Here is a 26,522-nt window from a genome sequence, read left to right as displayed (position 1 = left end):
GGATAGACGAGGACAGCGGGGGTGAATGGCTGTTAGAATTGAAGGCAGCCCAAGAGGATTACAAAGAATATCTACTTAAAAAGGCACAAAATAAACTATTCTTTAGTGGGCAATTTAACTTTTTTGAGAAAGGGAAACCAAATAAGACATTGTCAAGATTACTTAAAAATCAAGGTGAGGAATGTGGTATTGTCGCTCTGAGGAGGGTGGATGGTAGTATAACTACAGAGAGAGAAGAAATAGCTCAAATGGTTAGCTCCTTTTTCTCCAATCTCTATATAAGCAGCAATATTAATAGGGCTGAGGTAGTGGAATTTCTGAGAGGAATTAATATTCCAAGTTTAACAGAGGATGCCAGGGACTCTTTGGATGATCCAATCTCCCTCCAGGAACTGGAGGACGCATTGGCATCAATTCAGGGGAATACATCCCCTGGGTCTGATGGTATTCCATTTCAGATATATAGGATATACTCAACCCTGCTGCTTCCAAAACTGCTGGGTATTATTAATGAATCCTGGAGGGGGGTGTTCTCCCTAAATCAATGTGTGAGGCTAACATCAGACTTATTAGGAAAAAAGATAAAGATCCCTTGGATTTGGGTTCATATCGCCCCATCTCCTTGCTTAATATGGATATAAAGATAATAGCGAAGGTATTGGCAAGGAGATTAGATAAAGTGGTGGAGGTAGTGGTGGGGAGAGACCAGGGGGGTTTCAGGTCAGGAAGAACGGTCCACGACAATATCCACCAGGTATATGAGGCAATCCAGAGTGGATCCCATATGACATATAGAAAATAGTTTTGGGTTCACACCTTTATGGGCTAATAACAAATTTAAAGAATTGGTTGATTGTGAGTCAACTTTTTGGGATAGTAAGGGTATAAAACGACTGGAACAAATATTTGATAAAGGACAACTTTTTTCATTTGATCACATAAAAAGGGTGTATGATATTAATGATAACGATTGGCTGTATTATTGGCAGGTTAGCCATGCAGTACATAACACGATAGATAAGAAGGTATATGTAACACAGAAACACAATTTTATAGAAGCACTAATTCAAATAGAGCACTTTAAAAAAAAAAGGAATATCAATTTTGTATAAGAAATTAAATAAGGTTATTGGAATAAGGGGGACTGATAGAATTAAAGAAAAATGGTCTCGGACAGTGGGTACTGTCTCTGAAGATGATTGGGACATTATGGCCCAAAATATAAGTAAAGTTTCTCGTAATATGGAACATGAAATCACACAATTTAAGATATTACAGAGGACCCACTACTCCGCGCTTCATTTATATAGGATGGGGGTGAAGATTACGTCACAATGTGTTAAATGTGGTTTGAATGAAGCGGATTATCTACATAGTTTTTGGTCGTGTGAGAAGATATCGGTTTTCTGGGAATCTGTAATAAAAGAGGTAGAAACTAAAATCCCCGTGAAGATACCTCGTACAATAGAGTTTATACTGCTAGGAGCTATTGGTAATATGGGGAAATACGAGTGTTTGTTACATCGGACTCTGTTCTTCGCTAGATTGATCATACTAAGGAATTGGATATCCCCTAAAGAACTGCAGATAGAGGAATGGAAGGAAGGGCTAAAAACCATGAAAGATAAGGAGTCTAGATGGATGAGGAGTAAGCGGGGTCAAAGAGAATGTAGAAAGATTTGGAATATATGGTAGACTTGAATCTCAATTGGGTTTCTTTTCCTTTTTTTTTTTTTTTCTCTCTCTCTCTCTCTCTCTCTCTCTCTCTCTCTCTCTATATCTGAATCGTATACTGTAATTTTGCAAATGTTATATTTAAAAGAAATAAAAGATATTTAAAAGAAAAAAAAAATTCCTCCTACATAATATTTCTCGGCATGTCACGACACAGCACAACAGTTGTTTTAAAGACTTATCTGTTACCCCCATCAAATGGATCCCAGAAGGTTTCAATAGATTCAAGAAACTTAAAGAGAAAATTATTGGATATTTAAATTACGCTGTCTAACCCCATTGGGTCTCAATGAATAAATAGAATATGCTACCTATTAAATTATCATTTTTATACTTTATATATATATATATATATATATATATATATATATATTTTTTTTTTTTTTTATCATTCACATATAATACAGCTCTACCCATTTTAGCCACTTTTTATCTATTATGACAAATCCGCTCTATTTTTTACTATTTTTTTATCTTTTTACTTCTTCTTTATAGCATTCCCACTGTATTAATCATAATTACTATTAGTTGATATTATTAGCATTATTATCATTATTATTTTTAAATAGCCATTTATATATTTTTACTTATGTACATTAATATATATTTTTGTATATTATAAATATTTCTATAACTTTTGCCCTTACAATTCATCATTTTCATAGCCCCTTTGATTCATTATTTTTATATCGTATTTATGTCATCTAATCTATTGTGCCTTTCAGCTGTTTTCTAGATTAATAAGATAAACTGCTTTTTTTATAGCATAATTCAGTGCTGATATTGTTGCACCCATACATTGTAAGTAAAAAAAACTTTCTATTTTGCTATCTTCTATGGACATCTAAACCTTTACCTTGGTATATGTTTTGGTATTATACCCCACACCTTAACCCCTTAAGGACTCAGCCCATTTTGGCCTTAAGGACTCAGACAATTTAATTTTTACGTTTTCATTTTTTCCTCCTCGCCTTCTAAAAATCATAACTCTTTTATTTTCATCCACAGACTAGTATGAGGGCTTGTTTTTTGCGCGACCAGTTGTCCTTTGTAATGACATCACTCATTATATCATAAAATGTATGGCGCAACCAAAAAACACTATTTTTGTGGGGAAATTAAAACGAAAAACGCAATTTTGCTAATTTTGAAAGGTTTTGTTTTCACGCCGTACAATTTCTGGTAAAAATGACGTGTGTTCTTTATTCTGAGGGTCAATACGATTAAAATGATACCCATTATTATATACTTTTATATTATTGTTGCGCTTAAAAAAAATCACAAACTTTTTAACCAAATTAGTACGTTTATAATCCCTTTATTTTGATGACCTATAACTTTTTTATTTTTCAGTATAAGCGGCGGTATGGGGGCTCATTTTATGCGCCATGATCTGTACTTTTTTTTGATACCACATTTGTATATAAAAAACTTTTAATACATTTTTTATAATTTTTTTTTTAATAAAATGTATTAAAAAAGTAGGAATTTTGGACTTTTTAAATTTTTTTTCGTTCACGCCGTTCACCGTACGGGATCATTAACATTTTATTTTAATAGTTCGGACATTTACGCACGCGGCGATACCAAATATGTCTATAAAAAATGTTTTTTACGCTTTTTGGGGGTAAAATAGGAAAAAACGGACGTTTTACTTTTTTATTGGGGGAGGGGATTTTTCACTTTTTTTTTACTTTTACTTTTACATTTTTTTACATTTTTTTTTACACTTGAATAGTCCCCATAGGGGACTATTCATAGCAATACCTTGATTGCTAATACTGATCTGTTCTATGTATAGGACATAGAACAGATCAGTATTATCGGTCATCTCCTGCTCTGGTCTGCTCGATCACAGACCAGAGCAGGAGCCGCCGGGAGCCGCACGGAGGAAGGTGAGGGGACCTCCGTGCGGCGTTATGAATGATCGGATCCCCGCACCAGCGCTGCGGGCGATCCGATCGTTCATTTTAATCGCGAACTCCCGCAGATGCCGGGATCTGTATTGATCCCGGCACCTGAGGGGTTAATGGCGGACGCCCGCGAGATCGCGGGCGTCGGCCATTGCCGGCGGGTCCCTGGCTGCGATCAGCAGCCGGGATCAGCCGCGCATGACACGGGCATCGCTCCGATGCCCGCGGTTATGCTTAGGACGTAAATGTACGTCCTGGTGCGTTAAGTACCACCTCACCAGGACGTACATTTACGTCCTGCGTCCTTAAGGGGTTAAAGGGGTACTCCCGGGGAAACCTTTTTTATTTATTTTTTCAACTGCTGCCAGAAAGTTAAACAGATTTGTAAATTGCTTCTATTAAAAAATCTTAATCCTTCCAGTACTTTTTAGTTGCTGTATACTACACAGAAAATGTTTTCATTTTTGGATTTTTCATATGTCACGACCACAGTGCTCTCTGCTGACCTCTGCTGTCCATTTTAGGAACTGTCCAGAGCAGCATATGTTTGCTATGGGGATTTTATCCTTCTCTGGACAGTTCCTAAAATGGACAGCAGAAGTCAGCGGAGAACACCGTGGTCGTGACATAAGAGAAATCCAAAAAGAAAAACATTTCCTCTGTAGAATACAGCCCATAAAAAGTACTGGAAGGATTAAGATTTTTTAATAGAAGTAATTTACAAATCTGTTTAACTTTCTGGCACCAGTTGAAGTTTTCCATGGGAGTACCCCTTTAATCTTTACATCTCAATTCTGTTACATTCTAAGGCGTTATATTGTATTATTTGATTATGTTACTTATTTTATGTATTTTCTCACATTAGTGTTCTCTGCACCCGGGAAAGCCAGATTCTACAAACCCATTATTCGGAGAACAATTACCTCATACCCTGCAAGCCTCATTTGCAACTTCACAGAGAATCCTGATGTCCTCCGCATTATCATCTATGTGCGGTGCAAGTCTCATCCTCAAACTCCGTTTACAAGGATTAACACCTATCCTGTACGTGCGGTACAAGCCTCACCTTCAATCCCTCTGGCAAGGACTGAATTTCATCCGTTTCTTCCAAAACTGTTCAATATGTAATTTAGAAGGTAATATTCCCATCATTCTATTGTTTTAATTACAATAGACCTTGTATTCCATTCATTTTTAACTTTGAATTAGTTTTATTCTTATACCTGTTTTTTATCACATGACTCACCTGAACATGTAATTCCTCCCCCTTTTTTAGCCCCACCTGCCAAATCTTCGTTTTTTTAGTGTATCTATTCCTACCTTTTGTGTGTAAAGTTATGCCAATCTGAGGAAGGGTTAATACCCGAAACGCGTCATTGGTCAATAAAGAATACATTGGGAGAAGCAGCATCTAGAGAGGGATTATTTTGTTTCTTTCTTCACACAGACATGGTGCTGTGGCAGCAATGGATGCCGCACAGCACCACACCAGTGTGAACAAGGTGCAAAAGCTCACTCACCATGTGCTCCCAGTCAGAGACTGGGAGGCTGCCAGAAAGGAAGGGTATGGCTGAAATGTTTATTTAAAGGGGTGGTCCAGTAAATTACAACTTATCCCCTATCCACAGGATAAAAGATCAGTATCTGATCGGGGGAGGGGGGAGTTGTGGGGTGTCTGACCATTGGGACCCTCTGCAACTGGCACGCACTCATTTATCCTTTTTGGGAGCACTGAGAAGACCTGAGTGAAGTACTCAGTAGTTTACACATGAGGGGATAAATAGGGGATGAATAGGGGATAAGTTGTCTTTTACTCGACCTCCCCTGCAAACTCATACTAAAAATAACAGCTTGTATAACCCACTTATGGGTAAGTCAGGCGACTGACCACCTTTAATAAAAATAGCAAAGAACTAGCAATTAACCCCTACCAGGGCCATCAAATGCCTGTAAATCCTGTATGCCGGTATGCCTGTAACCCAAAAAGCCTTAAAAACTCACAAACATGCTCATTGACCAATTCACTCCTTTACAAATCTTTTCCATAAAGTAAAAATCCTGTCTAAACTATTCAAGCTGAGTAATCATTTTAGGGGAAAAAACACTCATTTCAGAAGCATTGCATTTAAGATGAAATACAGTAATTTTTTTTAAATAAAAGTTCTAAAGAACTAACTTTATCAATATCTGAAGCTGCCACATGACAAATCAACAAGTCACAAATATTGCAAAATCTGGATAAAAATTCAAACTACAAAAAACACTTACCTCCATCTAAAGTTATGGATGCCTAACCAATGAAAAAATACAGAATGCTTGTCAAAAGATGCTTTAACAGAATCCTTTTTGACTTTTGCTCTTCTAAGATATCATCATCTCCTACAGTCCAAACCAATAAAGGATGACCAAAAAAATCAATAACCAATCATAACAAGAGATCAGGTCATAAATTACATCTAGAGGAAGACCACCTGCCTATTCTTTTTATTATCGAATCTGATAAACCTATGGCGGCAGCTTCATCGCCACGAAAATCCCAAAAGAATGGAAAGAATTGTGCCACATGTAAAGACTTATAGCATTAACCTGAATCCTCTTAGGAGGCGACAAATAGCTAACACCTAACAACAGACACTGGACATGACTCAGAATCATCAAGGCTATACACCTTTTACCATTGTCTTATACCTGATTGATCTGTTTTGGACTTTTTTATACAAATAAACAACAATTGTTAACATTTTTACATTAAACAATGATAAGGTAGAAAATCTATGAGGGGGGGGGGGATTCACCAAGGCGCAAGGTACCAAAAAAAGCCAAATTAGCTGCAATTCAAAACAGGAAGAGAAGAAAGCATAAATAGGTAGGCTAATAGACCTCTTTCTAGTCTAAGTACAAAACTTTTACTAGGGCCTTTTAAAATATGCTAACGTAAACAACTGAAAGATAGCAGCATAATGATCTACACCCAAAGTGTCCACATGTACAAGATTCCATATTTTTTTTTACTCACATGGAATCCAAGAGGAGAAACATCCTATAGCATTAAATTCTTAGTACAATTCTGATGGACACCTGAAGGTTTAGCCAAATTGGGATTTGAACTAAGCCCCATCCCTGAAAAGCATCAAAGGAAATGTGAGCAAAAGGTCCTGGTTTCCAAGGTGCAAAATACAATTAGTATTGAAACTGGTGCTATAATCTTCACAACAACTTACATTTATTGTATTGAATAAATCATATACAGCTATATAACATAACGCGTGCAGGGCCTATTCCTCAGATATGCAAAATGGAATAGTAGATACACAGAATAAAAAGCCATTTGTAACCCTTACTTGGCACAAATTATATCAGAGAGCTAACCAATGACACAGATATTTATTTTAATCTACCTATAAAAATAAATAAACCACTAGAACTATAATAAAGGATCCTGATATGGACAGTTCAATGTAAAAAGATCGGGATAAGAACAAAACATTGCAATGTCCTCTAAAACTGTAAACCTATAAGTACTCAAACATAGACAGCTGGCAAACACCGAAACAAACTTACACTTATGCACACAGTGATACCACATACTGTATGTTCATGTACATTTTTGTTTACATGATATATTTTTTATGGAAAAAGGGAGTGATTCAGACTTTTATTAGGGAAGGGGTTAATTCACATTTTTTAAAAAATTTTTAACATAATTTTTTAGTCCCCATAGGAGAATATTACATGCAATCCTTGGATTGCATAAACTAAACAATGTTATGCCATAGCATAGCATTGATCAGTGTTATCAGTGCTCCATTGCTCCAGCCTGCCATGACTGACTGGAGCATAGGAGTGTCAATGAGACAGCAAGAAGGCGGGTAAGGGCCTATCAGCTCTCGATCAGCTCCGCTGAGCAGCCGGGATCAGTTTATTTTTTATTTTTGACACCACAATCAGGAGATTGCTGGGCTACGTTTGCCTCAATGATAAAAGCTGTATTATATTATTTAAGGAACTGTCCAGAGTAGGAGCATATTCCTATAGCAAACCTATTCTGCTCCAGATGATTCCTAAAATGAATTAACAAATACCCCCTAGAGGGTCTACGGGCACTTATATATTAAACAACAACCTTGGGGATATATGTCCCCTCAGGGAAACCCTGAATAGAGACCCTCTACGGTCTAAAACTTAGCTTTTAATATTTTCCAAAATAATTATCCAATAGCACTTCGTACTTCTTCTTGCATCATTCTGGTCATATCCGTATTGAACTTTTATTGATGAATGTGGCTTCAGTATCGGGCCAATGAGGATTGCTGTCTTGCGCATGCTATCGGACTTAGAAAAATTCAGCTTCTAATTTTGACCGACTGCGCTTGTATAGGTTGTGCGCATGTCTTTGGACTTAGTATTTGTGAATGCGGCTTGTATGGGTTATGCGCATGTCTTTGGACTTAGTATTTCTGAACGCAGCAATGTTTTACTGCGCGTGTCTTTGGACTTAGTTTATCTTGGTTTCTATGACCGATGCTGCGCATGTTTTTAGACTTAGTGTTGTTCAAGACAAGGTGAGTACTAGTGACGCTTACTGGACTTGTGACTTTAATTAATCAACTTGGATGTCTTCTATATTCTTAATATGAATATATTCACTTTTTTATGTTTGTTCCTTACATTCTTGGGTTAACGTTCTCTGGCTTCTTATTCTTCTAGGTCTAACGATCCATAGATATCATTACTACAAAAAATGCTGCATAATTTATTTGATGTAACTCAATGGTCATAGTCCAAGATGTGCATTACTGTTGGCAATATGCTAACAAAAATTTGGTGGTCCCATAGTATCTATGGGAATTGTTCATTTTAATCTTTTCATGTATATATTATAGCATAACTATCCTTATCATCATCTGATGTGTATATTGGTAATAATGTTTATACATTTTTATCAAAAAATTGAAACTATTCTTGTTATTCCCATGTATTTAGTCTAGTGTAAGGAGTGGGCAACCACCATCTCCAAGTTGGATGCACCGGTGCCGCCCCGACACATAACCAGGCAGGTTGCCGACCAAATCACCGGGTCCCCCGACACGCTCACTTGCCCGAACCACACGCAACACCAATCCCGGTCCGCCAACCCCAGGTAAGTACATTTACATTGGTTCTTTTTCGTTATCAGTTGTTCATAGTTTAATGTTCTTAATATCTTATCTGCTTTTGCTACTTTGTATGTATGACTTCTTAAGAGTATGGAACCAGAGCAAGTATGTAACATTACTACTGTAAGAAGGGTGTCCATTTTGTTAAGGGACTATATTACTCACTGCCAATCTCAGTGTATATACCATCACCTAGTAATTTATTACAATCGATCCCTCTTCCTATTCCATGAATGCTGAATATGTGAAGTCCTCATTGAGCCCATTTGGGCTCCTGCTTTTAAGGCGGTATATCCACCCTATTTCTTCTTTCAGTAGTACTTTATCTATATCACCTATTTGCATTTTCCTGAGTCCCCAAAACTTTATGGCAAATCTCTTGCCTCTGTGGACAGAATTCATGTGTTGTGCAATCGGGGTATCTGCCTCTGTGCGAATAGTACTGATGTGTTTTCCTACTCTTTTCCGGAATTCTTGGATAGTCTTGCCCACGTACAGTTTTGGGCATGGACATTGTGCTATATAAATGATGTTCTTGGTTCCACAATTTATATAGTCCCATAGTTCATATTCCTTACCATCTACTGGATTTATAAAATTCTTTGTTTTGGGTACAAACTTGCAATTTATGCAATGTCCACACGAATAGGTTCCTTTTGATGTATTACTCAACCAGTTGGTGGTAGTATCCACTTTATCGGAAAAGTGACTGTGGACCAAAAGGTCCCGTAGGTTCTTGCCCCTTCGATACGTTATTGCCGGTCTAATACTTAATCTTTCTTTTAGGTCATCATCTGACAAGAGTATATGCCAATGTGTCTTCATAATTTGATATTCCCTCTCTGAATACGCATCGTAAGTACCAATGCACCTTATCGGTTCTTTTCTCTCATTTGAATTTTCTCTTCTTTTGTCTCTCAACTGGGGTTGGCGGACCGGGATTGGTGTTGCGTGTGGTTCGGGCAAGTGAGCGCGTCGGGGGACCCGGTGATTTGGTCAGTGACCTGCCTGGTTATGTGTCGGGGTGGCACTGGTGCGTCCAGCTTGGAGATGGTGGTTGCCCACTCCTTACACTAGACTAAATACATAGGAATAACAAGAATAGTTTCAATTTTTTTATAAACATTATTACCAATATACACATCAGATGATGATAAGGATAGTTATGCTATAATACATACATGAAAAGATTAAAATGAACAATTCCCATAGATACTATGGGACCACCAAATTTTTGTTAGCATATTGCCAACAGTAATGCACATCTTGGACTATGACCATTGAGTTACATCAAATAAATTATGCAGCATTTTTTGTAGTAATGATATCTATGGATCGTTAGACCTAGAAGAATAAGAAGCCAGAGAACGTTAACCCAAGAATGTAAGGAACAAACATAAAAAAGTGAATATATTCATATTAAGAATATAGAAGACATCCAAGTTGATTAATTAAAGTCACAAGTCCAGTAAGCGTCACTAGTACTCACCTTGTCTTGAACAACACTAAGTCTAAAAACATGCGCAGCATCGGTCATAGAAACCAAGATAAACTAAGTCCAAAGACACGCGCAGTAAAGCATTACTGCGCTCAGAAATACTAAGTCCAAAGACATGCGCATAACCCATACAAGCCGCATTCACAAATACTAAGTCCAAAGACATGCGCACAACCTATACAAGCCTATAGAAGCTGAATTTTTCTAAGTCCGATAGCATGCGCAAGACAGCAATCCTCATTGGCCCGATACTGAAGCCACATTCATCAATAAAAGTTCAATACGGATATGACCAGAATGATGCAAGAAGAAGTACGAAGTGCTATTGGATAATAAGAACGCCGAACAATTAGCACCATTAGCAGCGAGGGCATAAATATCAAGAGGAGCCAGTACTCAGTGTACCTCATACTCTTGAAAAAGCTAGGTCCAACTAGCGAAACGTTGAGCCAGAGGAGGAGATTTTAGCTCAGTCCCAGTGTTATAAAATGGATGGATCACGGTGCGCAGTGACACTATGTCTGTAGACGTGTCAGAGCAGAGCGCTGCAAACTGAGCTCCGTGATCAAGATCATCCTGCATAGAATGCACTAAAAATCATTACTAATAGGGACTGTAATTTTAAGCACATATTGCCACCTAGTGGAAATTTTTGAGCACCTTAATTATTATTTTGGAAATTATTAAAAGCTAAGTTTTAGACCATAGAGGGTCTCTATTCAGGGTTTCCCTGAGGGGACATATATCCCCAAGGTTGTTGTTTGATTCCTAAAATGGACAGAGGTGTCAGCAGAGAGCACTGTGGTCAGACAGAAAGGAAATTAAAAAAAGAAATTCCTGTGGAGCACACAGCAGTTGATAAGTACTTGAAGGATTACGATTTTATTCATAGAAGCAATTTACAAATCTGTTTAACTTTCTGGCACCAGTTGATTAAACATTTTTTTTTCCAGGGGAGTACCCCTTAAATAACATGGGCTTCCATGAAAAGTAGGACAAGTTTACTAGCAGACTCCTCTCCACTTATTAAACAGTAATCTAGGGACTTTTTATGAGTAGATTCCCAAAGTCTAGACATTGTGGGGGATATTAATTACACTTTCTTTTTTTCTCCTCACATTTTCAAAGGTCTCTAGTGCTCCTTTGAAAATATGAAAATATTTCATTTTCGTGCCACTTTTTTTCTTTCATGCAAAATATTTCCAAATTTGGCACCAATTTTTTTTTGCTGCCGCCATAATGGATTTTTTTTGTGTTAAAGTTTGTGAGTTTGGCGCCAAAATGTGAGTTTGGCGTCGATTTTTGCACCAAATTTTACATCCCAGAAAATTCTGCTGGAGGCATCTTATGAGAACGTCATGTGCTTTCCCGGCCCCCCGCAGCCATCTGGAGCGGAGCCGGTGCCCGATGCCTGCTGAAATCATTCAGCAGGCATTGTGGCATATCGCCCAGGGGGGTCATGATGACCGTCCATGTCGGCGATGGCCGCAGATCGCTGTACAATTCAGCCCAGCGATCTGCGGCGGATTCTGGGTCGATCAGGTCTCCAGTCTCTGGAATTACTGATCTCTGACGGCCCCGAACAGCCATAGCCAGCAGAGAAGAGGTGGCACTGGTGATTCTTCGGCCGGTTTACTGGCCGACCAATCTGGGCACCTGCTGCGGGTGTCACTCCCGCAACCCGCTCCGCCCCTCTTCCGGAGGACGTGGGCAGGTGCGGGACGTGGACCCTGGCAGCTGGGGCCCCCGATCCCCGGCGTCCCTGTTGGGATCGGGGCCCCAGGAGCGGTGGCGGCGGCGAGGGACTGACCTGCAGCGTGGATCAGCAGTTGGACGTGGGTGACAGCCTCCTGCTGTTGCTTAGCAACAGCTCCCAGCATGCAAAAAGGGCATGCTGGGAGCTGTAGTTATGCAACAGCACGAGGCAGACCACCACAACTCCCAGCATTCCCTTATGGGCATGCTGGGACTTATAGTTTTGCAACAGCTGGAGGCACATTTTTTCTATGGAAAAGTGTACCTTCAGCTGTTGTATAACTACAACTCCCAGCTTGCACAATCAGCTAAAGTGCATGCTGGGAGTTGTAGTGGTGCATCTGCTGGTTGCATGACTACAACTCCCAGCATGCCCGTTGGCTGTCGGTGACTGCTGAGAGTTGTAGTTTTGCAACAGCTGAAGGCACACTGGTTGTGAAACACAGAGTTTTTTGTTTTTTTTCTACTTAACTAAGTGTTTCACGACCGGTGTGCCTCCAGTTGTTGCTGACTACAACTCCCAGCATGCACCGTACATGCTGGGAGTTGTAGTTTTGCAACAGCTGGAGGCACACTGGTTGTGAAACACTGAGTTAAGTAGCAAACCAGTGTGTCTCCAGCTGTTGCATAACTACAATCCCCAGCATTCCCAGCCAAAGTTGTATGCCTCCAGCTGTTGCAAAACTACAACTCCCAGCATGCACTGATAGACAGTACATGCTGGGAGTTGTAGTTTTGCAACAGCTGGATGTCCCCCCCCCCACCCAATGTGAATGTACAGAGTACACTCACATGGGCGGAGGTTTACAGTAAATATCCGGCTGCAAGTTTGAGCTGCGGCAGAAAATTTTCTGCCGCAGCTCAAACTGACAGCGAGAAACGACTGTGAACCCCCGCCCGTGCGACTGTACCCTAAAAACACTACACTAACACAAAATAAAATAAAAAGTAAAAAACACTACATATACACATACCCCTACACAGCCCCCCTCCCCAATAAAAATGAAAAACGTCTGGTACGCCACTGTTTCCAAAACTGAGCCTCCAGCTGTTGCAAAGCAACTACTCCCAGTATTGCCAGACAGCCACTGACTGTCCAGGCAAGCTGGGAGTTTTACAACAGCTGGAGGCACCCTGTTTGGGAATCACTGGCGTAGAATACCCCTATGTCCACCCCTATGAAATCCCTAATTTAGGCCTCAAATGCGCATGGCGCTCTCACTTTGGAGCCCTGTCGTATTTCAAGGCAACAGTTTAGGGTCACATATGGGGTATCGCCGTACTCGGGAGAAATTGTGTTACAAATTTTGGGGGGTATTTTCTGCTATTACCCTTTTTAAATATTTAACATTTTTGGGAAACCAAGCATTTTAGGTAAACATTTTTAATATTTTTTTTAAATATGCAAAAGTCACCTGTGGGGTATTAAGGTTCACTTTACCCCTTGTTATGGTCCCCGAGGGGTCTAGTTTCCAAATTGGTATGCCATGTGTTTTTTTTTTTTTTTTTGCTATTCTGGCACCATAGGGGCTTCCTAAAGTTGACATGCCCCCCAAAAATCATTTGCCGCTCCTTCCCGTCTGAGCCCTCTACTGCGCCCGCCGAACAATTAACATAGACATATGAGGTATGTGCTTACTCGAGAGAAATTGGGTTTCAAATACAAGTAAAAATTTTCTCCTTTTACCACTTGCAAAAATTCAAAAATTGGGTCTACAAAAACATGCGAGTGTAAAAAATGAAGATTTTGAATTTTCTCCTTCACTTCGCTGCTATTCCTGTGAAACACCTAAAGGGTTAACACACTTACTGAATGTCATTTTGAATACTTTGGAGGGTGCAGTTTTTATAATGGGGTCATTTGTGGGGTATTTCTAACATGAATACCCCTCAAATCCACTTCAAAACTGAACTGGTCACTGAAAAATAGTAAGTTTGAAAATTTTGTGAAAAATTTGAAAATTGCTGCTGAACTTTGAAGCCCTCTGGTGTCTTCCAAAAGTAAAAACTCATAAATTTTATGATGCAAACATAAAGTAGACATATTTTATATGTGAATTAAAAAAGAATATTTGGAATATCCATTTTCCTTACAAGCAGAGAGCTTCAAAGTTAGAAAAATGCTAAATTTTCTATTTTTTCATCAAATTTTTGAATTTTTCACCAAGAAAGGATGCAATTTACCACAAAAAATTACCACTATGTTAAAGTAGAATATGTCACGAAAAAACAATCTTGTAATCAGAATGATATGTAAAAGCATTCCAGAGTTATTAATGTTTAAAGTGACAGTGGTCAGATGTTCAAAAAACGCTCTGGTCCTAAGGTGTAAAATGGCCTGGTCCTTAAGGGGTTAATAACATTTTCCAATAATAATTATTTATTTTTCAGTAATTGATTAAAGAATACATTTTTCCCCCATTTTTCCGCAGTCTATCTGCGCCATGGTTTCCTTTCTCCCTCTCCTCACCCCGTACGTCGCGTGGCTGGCTGGGGCCGGGACTCTCAGCACCACCACAACGGACCTCGCTCCTATACGGGGGAGGAGAGGATGTCGGAGCCCGGCAGTCTCTCGGTCAGCGGACGGGAGCGTCCTGCTCAAGGTATGTTGCTTGGCAACCGAAAGCTCGGCCGCACGACACACAGGGCCCCACGTGGCTACAATTCGGTAGTGTAGCTCATTGAGGAGCATCTGGCAGGGTCACCCAGGGATCCAAATTTGTGTGTGGGGGGGTTAGAATTAGCGGGGGGGGGAGGGGTCCAGTGAGGTTAGGTGGTTGCAGGTAATCTCAAGGCAGCATTATTGTTAGGGGGCATGCTGCCACTGCTTATCTTGGGGCACCCCCTTGTCATCCTGGGGATTCTCAGAAGCTGGAGGGGTTATGGCAGCCAGTTTTAGAGAAGTATCCATATATTTACTATCATTTTGCTCTGGATCAGGTTGTAAGTTATATGTTTGCTGGTATGTACATTCTTCCCTCTCTTCCTCCTGCAGGTCCTTATCTCCTCCCTTTACGTCTGGGGGTCATTATTCTTACCCACAATTCCACCATTATGTATGTATTTGTTCAAGTTATATTGCTTTAGGTTATGTTTGCTTGAGGTTATGTTTGCTTTATTTTCTGTGTTATATCAATTTGGTGTCCACTACTTTCATGTCATTTCAGCGGGAATTACGTTGTATTTATTACCCACTATCCCTTGCGATACTACTTCCTCTTGTCAGTTGCGTACGTATTTATTTTCATTCAGGGGATTTTGGTTCTGGTTCGTTACGCTTTGTGATTCATGGTTATTTCCTCAGACAGATTATCTTCTGGTTCCATCTCGCCACCTTCCGTTCTGAATCAGGTATTTTCTGGGAGCTTACAGGATGGTTGTGGTTCACCTCGTGTTGGTATTAGTTCCATTAGGGTGATTCCTCATTTCCATTTATCACCCCGGTGGTGTCAAATTCTCTTACCGTTCTCTGAGAGGTTGGTTTGCCGGGTCAAACCTCGATGCCTCATGTTATTTGGTTAGTGTATACTAAGGCTAGTGGGTGGGACTAGGGGGAGGAGCCAGTAGAGGTGGGTTGCCCTCGTCAATCCTCGTGCCTCGTACTCTGGCTTAGCTAGTTCACTTGTCTTGTCTGGGCACCCTATAGAGGCAGATTGCTTGTCAATCCTCGCGCCTCACGTTTGTCTCTTACGTCTTCTTTTGTAGACAGGTAGGCTTATGGGTGTTATTGTTTTTCAGGGGATGTCCGTGTGCTCAGAAACCATGGAAGGAACTGCTGTGCCTCCATCACCAGCTAGATCTTCTTCGCAAGGGAGTGCCATGTCCCTTAGGACTTGGACAGTCCCAAAAATTATTGCGGAGCTTCGTCGCAAAGGGATCCCATTCCCAGCCACGGCTAGGAAGGCAGAACTTTACAGGATCCTGTGCTCACATAGCACCCCGGAGGCCGGTGAACAGTCAGATAGGGATACTGTGACTTTGGCTCAAATTCATACTATCCTTGGCACCTTAACCACTTCCATGCGTGATATGCAAAACAGAATGGCCAACCTCGAGGCACGATCCAGCCCAGGCACTACCACGGTGATCGCAGGATCATCAGTTTCTACCGGGCCTGGTGAGACCCCTCAGGTGGCAAGCACGTCAAGCGTGGCAGTCTCAGTAGGGGCAGTCCCAGCCCCGGCCCCTGAGTCGCAAGCTGTATCCTCAGTCCCCGTGGTCCCAGCCTTAGTGGCCCCCTCAAGCTACATGCCAGGTATGTTCCCTCCTTTAGTCAGCCTGAGCCCAGCACACTTTATTCCCGAAGCTATCAGGAGAGATATCTTGGATGGGATAGATGTAAATTTGGCATCTCTCCTGATTGCTTTGCAGGATATTCTTGACAACAAAACATTTGCTTGCGGGGAGGTTTCAGTCACAGTGAAAGCCAGGGACCCCAGGCTGAGCAGGAAGCTGAACATACCGGAATTTGTTCTAGCCTTCGGGCTGTTTAGGGATGTTCTGTGCTCTGCTCATCCTGGCAGAAGAGACGAGCTAGATCAATATCTCCACAAGCTGGTCGATCTTGGTTATAAGTATGGTGGTTTTTCTTTTTATGATTATCACCGTTCTTTTTCTGCCAAGGCAGCGGCTACTCTTTCACAGTTCAAGCAGGGCACCAATTGGGCAATTTTGGACACTGAATTGTTTTGTAGACATTTTGCGGGGCTCAGGGCGCCGCTGTGCGGGGTATGCCAATCTTCTACCCACGCCACCAATTGGTGTTCTGCATCCACTGAGGGCGCATCCGCTTCTGAAGGAGCGGCAGTCAGGGGCCAAGCAGGTCCTACGGTCGACAAATTGGGTAGGCCAGTTCATTATCTTGGGAACTCTCAGATATGCAATAATTTCAATCTATCAGCCTACCGCTTCAGTCAGTGTAGGCTCTTGCACATCTGCTCCATCTGCCATAGGGCCCATCCAAAAAGTCAGTGTCCTAAAAGGTCCGGGGCGGACGCATGACTAAGCGGGGTTAATCACCAAGTGCTACGATCTTACTTAGGTGATCATCCGTCTCCGGGCTTTGTTGACTTCCTTTGCGAAGGTTTTCGGCATGGCTTTGACACGGGCATGATTTGTGTACCCCATGACACGTATGAGTGCAGGAACCTGCAGTCTGCAGAGAATCATCCAGAGATAGTGACAGAGCTTCTCAACCAAGAAGTTCTTAAAAAATTTGTGATCCGCCCTTTTGATAGAACGCCATTCAGTCAATAGAGGATTAATCCGATAGGATTTGCGTGCGGAAAATTCTCAAATAAATACCGATTAATATATGACTTGTCGGCACCTCATTCTTGCAGCACACCTAGCGTTAATTCCCTCATACCATCGGAGGAAGTCACATTAAAGTACACATCGGTTGACGCGGCTATACAGAGAATTTTACAGTTAGGGACTGGCACATGGCTGTCTAAAGCCGACATTTCTGACGCCTTTAAGCTATTGCCAATACGACCTGACCTCTGGCCTTGGCACGGCATTAAATGGAACGGTCTATATTACTTTGCGACTCGTTTGACCTTCGGGGCCAAAAGCAGCCCGTGGTTGTTCGACTCATTTGCCTCAGCCCTCGAATGGATCCTCGTTAACCACTGGTCATGTGAGTACGTGATGCATTATCTAGATGATTTTCTGCTGTTGGAAGCCCCTGCCAGTGAGCCTAAGGATTTAAGAACTCTTCTTTCAGTTTTCCGGAACCTCAATGTTCCTGTGGCGGATAGGAAGGTTGAAGGGCCGTCAACATCAATCACCTTTCTGGGCATCATCCTTGACACCATGAGGTTAGAGGCCAGACTACCTCAAGACAAATTGGATAGAATTCGTTCAGTCCTTCATAGGTTCTCTCAGACCATGGTGACCAATCGTCAACAGCTCCAGAGTCTGTTGGGAATGCTAAATTTTGCCGGAAGAATCATTCCCCAAGGGCGAGCATTCGTCTCCAAACTGCTGGCCCTGTTGCCATCTGCCCCTGATCCTGACTCCCCAGTAATGCTTGATCAAGCGGCCCGGGCAGACCTAATCATGTGGGACAATTATTTGGCAAATTGGAACGGGGTTGCCATGTTCGTTCGAAGGCTGATGAATTCTCTCCAATTGTTATATCTGATGCCGCAGCTTCAGGTGAATATGCAGCCATTTTCAAGTCCCACTGGTTGTGGGGGGCTTGGCCTACAGAAACCCTCCAATGGCCGGAGTTCTCTACCACCTCAGACCTGCTGGAAATAGTACCCATAGTTGCGGCAGCACTAACCTGGGGTCATCTCTGGCGAGGTCAAACAGTCGTTTTCTTCACGGACAATACCGCTACTAGGGATATCATCTGTAAGGGTAGATCAAAGCTACTCAGCATCATGTCTTTCCTGAGGAAACTGACTCACACCGCTTTAATAGATAATTTTCACATTGAATGTGTGCATATGGAGGGAAAAAAGAATCTAGCAGCTGATGCCTTATCACGCTTTGACTTCCAGGCGTTCCGGCAACTCATGCCAAAAGCGGACCAGACGGCTACCACGCCACCTCCTTTCAACACTCTGACGCTGGATTGAGTATTCTGCATGCAGGAGCAGTTAATCTGATCAATCAGTCCCTCGCCAAGACCACGGCTAGATCTTACAGAACAGCCTGGAGGGCTTTCCTCAGTTTCCAGCAGTTACACCCTTCACCCTCACCTTTAAGTATACAGTATATCCTATCCTTCGTATACTTTTGCCACATTTCAAAAAAATTGTCACATAATTCCATCCGTTTGTATTTGGCTGGGGCTCAGCATTTCCATTCACTTAGTCATCCCAGTTCCCCGTCTATTATCAGTTCTCATGCCGTCAAAGCGGCCTTGAAGGGCATTCTGAAGTCTGAGAAGCCCAAACCTGCAGCTAGAGCACCACTGTCAGTAACTACCTTCCAGCAGATTAGCATAACTCTTGACAATAACCCATTTGGTCTGGGGGAAAGCCTTGTAATCAAGGCTGCCATGTATTTAAGCTTTTATGGTTTCCTCCAGCCAGGAGAATTTACACGAACCAATTATGGGTCAGATTTCCTTCTGATCAGACATCTGGTCCCCACCGACTCAGGATACCAGCTTTTGTTAGACCACACCAAAACCCAACAGATCACACAAGCCCGGGTAGAATATTTCCCCACTAATAACCCTTAGTGCGCGGTGAGAGTGCTACGTCTATTACTAGAATCACTCCGGGGACAATACCCCGAGTCGCCTTTACTCCCGTTTCCGATTCTGGCACTTACTACCAAAGACTTCGTTAAACACATCAGAATCTTGGCGTGCAGTACTGGAATCAACCCAGAAACCATTACTGGTCATTCATTTAGGATAGGGGCGGCTTCATCGGCTTCCAGGCAGAGTGTTCCTGCTCACATTATTAAAAGACTGGGGCGGTGGAATTCGCCTTGTTTCCAACTGTATGTCCCTAACCCACGAACTGAAATTGCCGGAGCTTTCAATGTATTGGCTAACGTGTAAAATCCATTGTTACTTTCATTAAACTACTTTCCCTACAAGTTGGTGTTTTGCCCACTTCTTACTTCAGGCTTACCTATACGGCCGGACGGGCACACATCAGGCATATGTTTGTTAGGGTAAGCTGCACACACTTCTAGGTAAGAATCCGACCATAAGTGGTGGTTAGCCTGTATAGGCTAATCTAATTTATGGGAGGAGTCTGGAGGCGTATTTATACTTACGCCCAGGGTCAGGGGAAGATCCGACTGCTCCGGGTCCCCCACCCTCCACTCCCTCTTTTTATTCAGTATCCATAGATATTTTTCATAGGGGTAGCCCACTTCTTACTTCAGGCTTACCTATACGGCCGGACGGGCACACATCAGGCTTATGTTTGTTAGGGTAAGCTGCACACACTTCTTGGTAAGAATCCGACCATAATTATTATTGTTATAATTATTATATGTTCATTTTTTGTAACATTACAAAGGGCCTGCACTAAAAAGAATGGTTAACAAGGGGTGTATGTTTTTTTTTTTCTTTCAATAAAATAAGTTTCCTTGTGTATCTGGCATAGTGTATTGTAAGGGGAGATCAGACCTGGCTTAATTTACATAGTTTCCAAGGTGCTTTACATTAATGGTGTAGGGGCAAAGAAGCTACTGTAACCAGCAATGTATACGCATTGCAAGTTACAAACAGTACACAGCTGTTTGCAAACTGCATAGAGCTGTGTACTATAGCCAGTGCTCAAGATGTCGCACTGGCATGCTGCAGTGCCGAGATGTCATGCAGGCATATTGTGTTTTGGTTTGCCTACATCTGTGTATGTGTGTCTCCATATAAAATCCTTGGAATCTGCGGTGGTGCATAAGGTAGGGTAAAGCCACAGGTAAAAAGAACATAGATGATACCCAGCACTCACCAGTGATGCACAGTGAAGATTTATTGTGCCATAGTGTAGTACAAGGACGCGTTTTGGTGTGGGAGCCTTCCTCAGCTGTCTGCCTAGGGATAGGCAGACAGCTGAGGAAGGCTCCAACGCCGAAACACATCCTTGTACTACACTATAGCATAATAAATCTTCACTGTCTATCTTCTCCGTATAAAATCAGACCAACACAGGGTAACAGTTTGAGCACACAGTAGTGTATGAACATCATATTAAGGCCTCCTTCACTTATGTCTGTCTTTCAGTTATGCTGTTCAAAATGTGCTGGAGAGAAACTGATGATAGAACTGACCCCATTCATTTGAATGGGACAGTTCACATTCATCCACCATCTTAAGTTGGACACCAGCTTGTTGGACACACCGCATGGGAACCAGACAGGGGAATCCATCAAACTGCATTCCCCCCATCTGGTATTCAGAAATAAGAAATGCTGGGTCTTAAACAACTGATGCCAGCTGATGCACTTTGATCATCGGATGTGGCATCAGTTGCGCCGACATATGTGAACCTAGTCCAAGAATCTTTACCACATTGTATATTGTATGTTGTGCCTAACTGATGAAAAGGCAGCAATCTAGTTTCTCTCAACTTGCTGACATTTTAATGTTGTGACTCTGAACTAAAAAAATATAAATAATATTTAATGGAGAAATTAGATATTCATAAAAATAAACCATAAAATTGAAAATGAAAATGTTTTACAATATAAATACTGAAAAATAATGGAGAATGATGTTCCCCATTTCTCACGTTCAACAACCTTTAACTTCTTCACAGCTTTAGTAAACAGCTATATTTTTATTACATGTTATAGGGAGTTTTATCTTGTCATATATAAATGAGATAAGTTAATTTACAGAACTGGCGTGTCTCCATAGCAGATGTGTCTGTAATCCGCAGGGATTACTATTTTAACGACACTTTCTATGATTTATAAATGACTAAATAAGCAAAGAGATTGCAACCTTCAACTTGTGATTTTAGTCCTCACATTAGCTTCAATACATGTGCATATGGGAGAAATCCTCATAATATTCTCTGCCAACAGAAGCTATCTAAACCCTGCTCATTTACATGCCTCTGATCAGGCTCCAAGTAAAATTCAACACTAGTGTACCCATGAATTTTCTTTTAACTGATATGTAAATAGGTTGCATATAAGATCTATTAGGTTTCAGGTGGCAGGTCCCCCCTTCCTTTCTTCTGAATTACAGTCTTAAAAAAAAATGATTTTCCTATAATCAGGAAGAAGCTATACAGAAGGGGGAATTGCCTATAGGTGATTTGAATATCTGTCGGTGGTGACATTGTTTACAGGCATGTCTCCAGAAAGTACTCCACTTGCAAATATGCAAATCTCATAAAGAAATGCATTTAAATGATTTCACCTATCACCCTACTTATTTGATCCAGAGGAAGGCTAAAAAAATAAAAAAAAATAAAACATTATTATTATGAAGCATGTGACAATTGCCCATTACTAGAGGAAATATCCATCTTAACTTTTGTCAAGAACAAATCCCTGGATTAACATCTAATACCCAAATATTGTAAAATTGTGTTTTTCCAAAAGGCATTCTGGCCCCTTCTAATCAAAAGTACAGTGGTCCCTCAACATACGAGGGTAATCCGTTCCAAACGGACCATCGTTTGTTGAAACCATCGTATGTTGAGGGATCGTTGCAATGTAAAGTATAGGACAGTGGTCTACAACCTGCGGACCTCCAGATGTTGCAAAACTACAACACTCAGCATGCCTGGGTCCGGGCATGCTGGGAGTTGTAGTTTTGCAACATCTGGAGGTCCGCAGGTTGAAGACCACTGGCATAGGAAGTTGTACTCACCTGTCCCCGCCGCTCCAGACAGTCACTGCTCATCACTGCTGCCCTGAATGTCGCCTTCCATCGCTGTCGCCGCGTCCCCGAGGTGTCCCCGACGCTACGGCAAGGCCTCTGCTTCCCCGGCATCCCCACTCTCTGTTGCCGCCGGATAGCCGTTTATGCGATGGCCCCCACATACAAAAGCATCGTATGTTGATGCTGCCTTCTACATGCGATGGCCTCTGAGAGGCCATCGCATGTTGAAATGATCGTATGCTGGGGCCATCATAGGTCGGGGGGGTCACTGTATTGTGTAGCAAAGAAGAAACAAAGAGAATCTGAGAAGGCGTGGGGTAAATGGTAGTGTGGGCGATTATACAGTCATAAACAGGAACTATGGCCATGAACTTCCCAACCGGTCATTTTTACCCCTTAACGACGAAGGACGTAAATGTACGTCCTGGTGATGCGGTACTTAGCGCACCAGGACGTACATTTACGTCCTAAGCATAACCGCGGGCCTCGGAGCGATGCCCGGATCATGTGCGGCAGGTCCCGGCTGTTGATCGCAGCCAGGGACCTGCCGGTAATGGCGGTCATCCGCGGGATGCCGTGATCAATACCGATCACGGCATCTGCAGCATTGCGGTCACTTAATTGGATGATCGGATCGCCTGCAGTGCTGCCGCGGCGATCCGATCATCCAGCACGGCAGCCAGAGGTCCCCTCACCTGCCTCCGCTGTCTTCCGGGAGTCTTCTGCTCTGATCTGCCTTCCTGCAGACCAGAGCAGAAGATCACCAATAACCCTGATCAGTGCTATGTCCTATACATAGCACTGAACAGGATTAGCAATCGAATGATTGCTTTAAATAGTCCCCTATGGAGACTATGAAAGTGTAAAAATAAAAGTAAAAAAAGTAAAAACATAAAGGAAAATTTTTTTTAAAAACCCCCTCCCCCAATAAAAATGTAAATTGCCCCATTTTCCCTATTTCACACGCAAAATGTGTTAAGAAATTTTTTGATATACATATTTGGTATTGACGCGTGCGTAAATATCTGAACTATTAAATAAAATGTTAATGATACCGTACGGTGAACGGCATGAACGTAAAAAAAAAAAGTCCAAAATAGCTGCTTTTTTATAAAATTTTATTCCCCCCAAAAATTATAAAAAATTTATTAAAAGTTTTATATAAGCAAATACGGTATCAATAAAAAGTACAGATCACGGCACAAAAAAAAAATGAGCCCTCATACCGCTGCTTATACGGAAAAATGAAAAAGTTATAGGTCTTCAAAATAGGGGGATCTTAAACGTACTAATTTGGTTAAAAAGTTTGTGATTTTTTTTAAGCGCAACAGTAATAGAAAAGTCGCGCAAAAAACAAGCCTCATACTAGTCTGTGGATCAAAATATAAAAGAGTTATGATTTTTTTGAAGGCAAGAAGGAAAAAATGAAAGTGTAAAAAAAAAATTTTCCGCGTCCTTAAAGGGGTACTCCGGTGCTTACACATCTTATCCCCTATCCAAAGCATAGGGGATAAGATATCGATCGCGGGAGTCCCACAGCTGGGGACGACCGTGATCATGCACGCGGCACCCCGTTTGTAATCAGTCCCCGGAGCGTGCTCGCTCCGGGACTGATTACGGTCAACCGCAGGGTCGGCGGCGTGTGATGTCACGCCCCCGCCCCCGTGTGATGTCACACTCCGCCCCTCAATGCAAGCCTACGGGAGGGGGCGTGATAGCTATGTATTATGTAAACTAATTTACATATGTATTATGTAAACTAATTTACATATGTATTATGTAAACTAATTTACACTGTATGAATATAAAAATAAAAATAAAGGAATAAAAAGTATTGTTTAGGAGAAAGTTTCTTAGTCTCAGTGCTTTTACTGTAGAGAATCCCAGTCTGTGATGAAGGTAGATGAAGGCTGCTGCAAGTATAATCTCCTCAAAAAAAAAAAAAAAAAATTAAAAAAAAAAAACTAAATAGATCTCAGTACTGTGCTTTCATTTATTTGTATATTGGGATCAGATTGTACCTAAGATTTTGTTTTCCAAGTGCAATAACTGCATAGTTTTTTACACTTGTCTTTGTACTGCAAGTCATCCGTTCTTTTCATTTCTTCATTCACCCTGCTCTACACCTTCCGCAGTGCAGCCATATCCTTCTTATATACAGGTGCCCAAAATGATATACATTGGCCCTCATTTACTAAAAGTGTAGGGTTTTTACCAGTGTGAAATCTTTCTGACTTGCAGGGTTCCTCTCTATCTACTATGGGGACTCACAGATTTACAAGTCGGAAAAGTTTTCGGACCCTTTTTTTTCTTGGTGGAAGTATCCGGCCATTCAATAGTTAATACGTCAGGTTGTGAAATCACGCCTTTTTCTGACCAACCACACCCCTTTTCAGACTGGTCACACCCTCTTTTCAGGTCTGTCAGGTTTGTAGGTTTATTCTGTTGCAGACACAATGTGTGGCGCAATGCGCCAAATAGAGGTGCCCTGCACCACATTTAGGCGCACAACCCGTAAACAGTAGTAAATCAGGGCTATTATATAATCTGAGTAGTCATATGTGTAAAAGAAAAACTAAGTGCATCTGTTTTTCTCTTGATGCATCCTATGATTTTATTTGCCTTGGCAGCCGCTGCCTGGCACTAATTACTAAAGTTACATTTTTTTGTCCACCAATGTCCCAGTGAGCTACAGAGTAGCGTTCCACCAATGTGTTTGACGCCACTACATATGTACATGCAGAATTCTGTATACTGCCAATGACCAATGCTGAATATACTTCAATTTTTGACAGCCCTCTCTGTGTCCTTGCACTGTTAATAACTAGAACCACCCACTGGACACCTAAGTCCAACATGAGTGAATAAAATACACACAATGGGGGAGATTTATCAAAACCTGTGCAGAGGAAGAGTGGTGCAGTTGCCCATAGCAACCAATCAGATTGCTTCTTTCATTTTCCACAGGCCTCTAAAGAGGCCTGTGGAAAATGAAAGAGGCAATCTGATTGGTTGCTCTGAGCAACTGCACCACTCTTCCTCTGCACAGGTTTTGATAAATCTCTCCAAGTGAATACAAAGTATAGATGATTTTACTCTACTTTATAACATGCTGCCTGCAGACAAGGCAGTGTCCATCCTGGCAAGTCAACTTAGATGAGGTCATTTTTCTTATTCCTGATCCAACAATCCAGTCTTTACTATATAAATATTTTATTGCTTTTACATGATCGCCTGCATTTGTCTCTTTCACTGAAATTCTTAAACACTGTTGATAATAATTTTTTTAGACTATGTTGTCTGGAAATAACATAATAATAAATAATGTTCTAAATAAAACTTACTTTGACTTTAGTTTTGACTACTTTCTCATTATACGAACATGGGATTTGCAGACATCTTCATGTAATGTCATCAATAAAGAATCATTTCAAGGCAGTAAATCTCTTGTCAGGTCCTAAACTAAGGATTTACAGGATGAGTGAATGACAGTCTTGTTAGTCAGTGGACAGCCTATTTATGAGAGCGAAGATATTACAACTTCGTATCAATCAAATTTAGAGGACATATAGTGTTCCCAAAATATGTAACTATTTGTATATTACCAAAATTATTACTTTTACAATTACGAACATAAGTATTTTAATTTTTTTTTCCTGGTGCAAAATTAAAAAAGTTTGCACTTTTAATGTAGTAAATGATGTTATGGTACAGTCTATTATCACATATATTTCATAGTTTTTACCGCATTATCGAGTATTGAGAAATTTACATAACATGTGAAAAATAAAGATGAATACTTTTTATGTAGCAATGTTTAGGTAGGCGGTACATGTCAAGGTAACATCCATGAATGCCAGCAATGTTATGTTTTCCGGCATCACCCTGTCTCCCGAGCTTGCCTATACTGCTTTGGGGTGCATTTCTTTCCCAGGTAATAAATACATATTCATCTGGCTGTCCGTGGGATAAAAAAAAAAATAATAATAATCAGAATAGTCTACCTTCTCCTAGTGCAAGTACTAGTGCCCGTCGACCAGGATAACCTTTTTTTTTTTTTTTTAGCAATTTAATCTACAGTTGCTATAAACAGGCTAGCCTTAAAGAGTACCTGTCACCAAACTAAACTTTTAATATATTGTTCCTTA

At 41.1% G+C, this 26,522-nt stretch overlaps 1 long non-coding RNA gene across 1 annotated transcript in view; it reads left to right on the top strand.

Moving 5' to 3' along the window:
* Window positions 1–8,636: 8,636 nt before the first annotated feature.
* The window catches only part of LOC130367064 (uncharacterized), a 64,097-nt gene continuing 46,211 nt past the window's right edge, over window positions 8,637–26,522 (top strand). Inside the window, exons 1-2 of the long non-coding RNA XR_008892065.1 lie at window positions 8,637–8,787; window positions 9,590–9,658. This is a non-coding gene — a long non-coding RNA (uncharacterized LOC130367064). The remainder of the gene's footprint in view (window positions 8,788–9,589; window positions 9,659–26,522) is intronic.

The sequence above is a fragment of the Hyla sarda genome, chromosome 4 (assembly GCF_029499605.1).
Source record: "Hyla sarda isolate aHylSar1 chromosome 4, aHylSar1.hap1, whole genome shotgun sequence".
NCBI classification, from domain to species: Eukaryota; Metazoa; Chordata; class Amphibia; order Anura; family Hylidae; genus Hyla; species Hyla sarda.
Note: the sequence above shows the minus strand (reverse complement) of the source record. Positions and strands in the feature narration are given on the sequence as shown.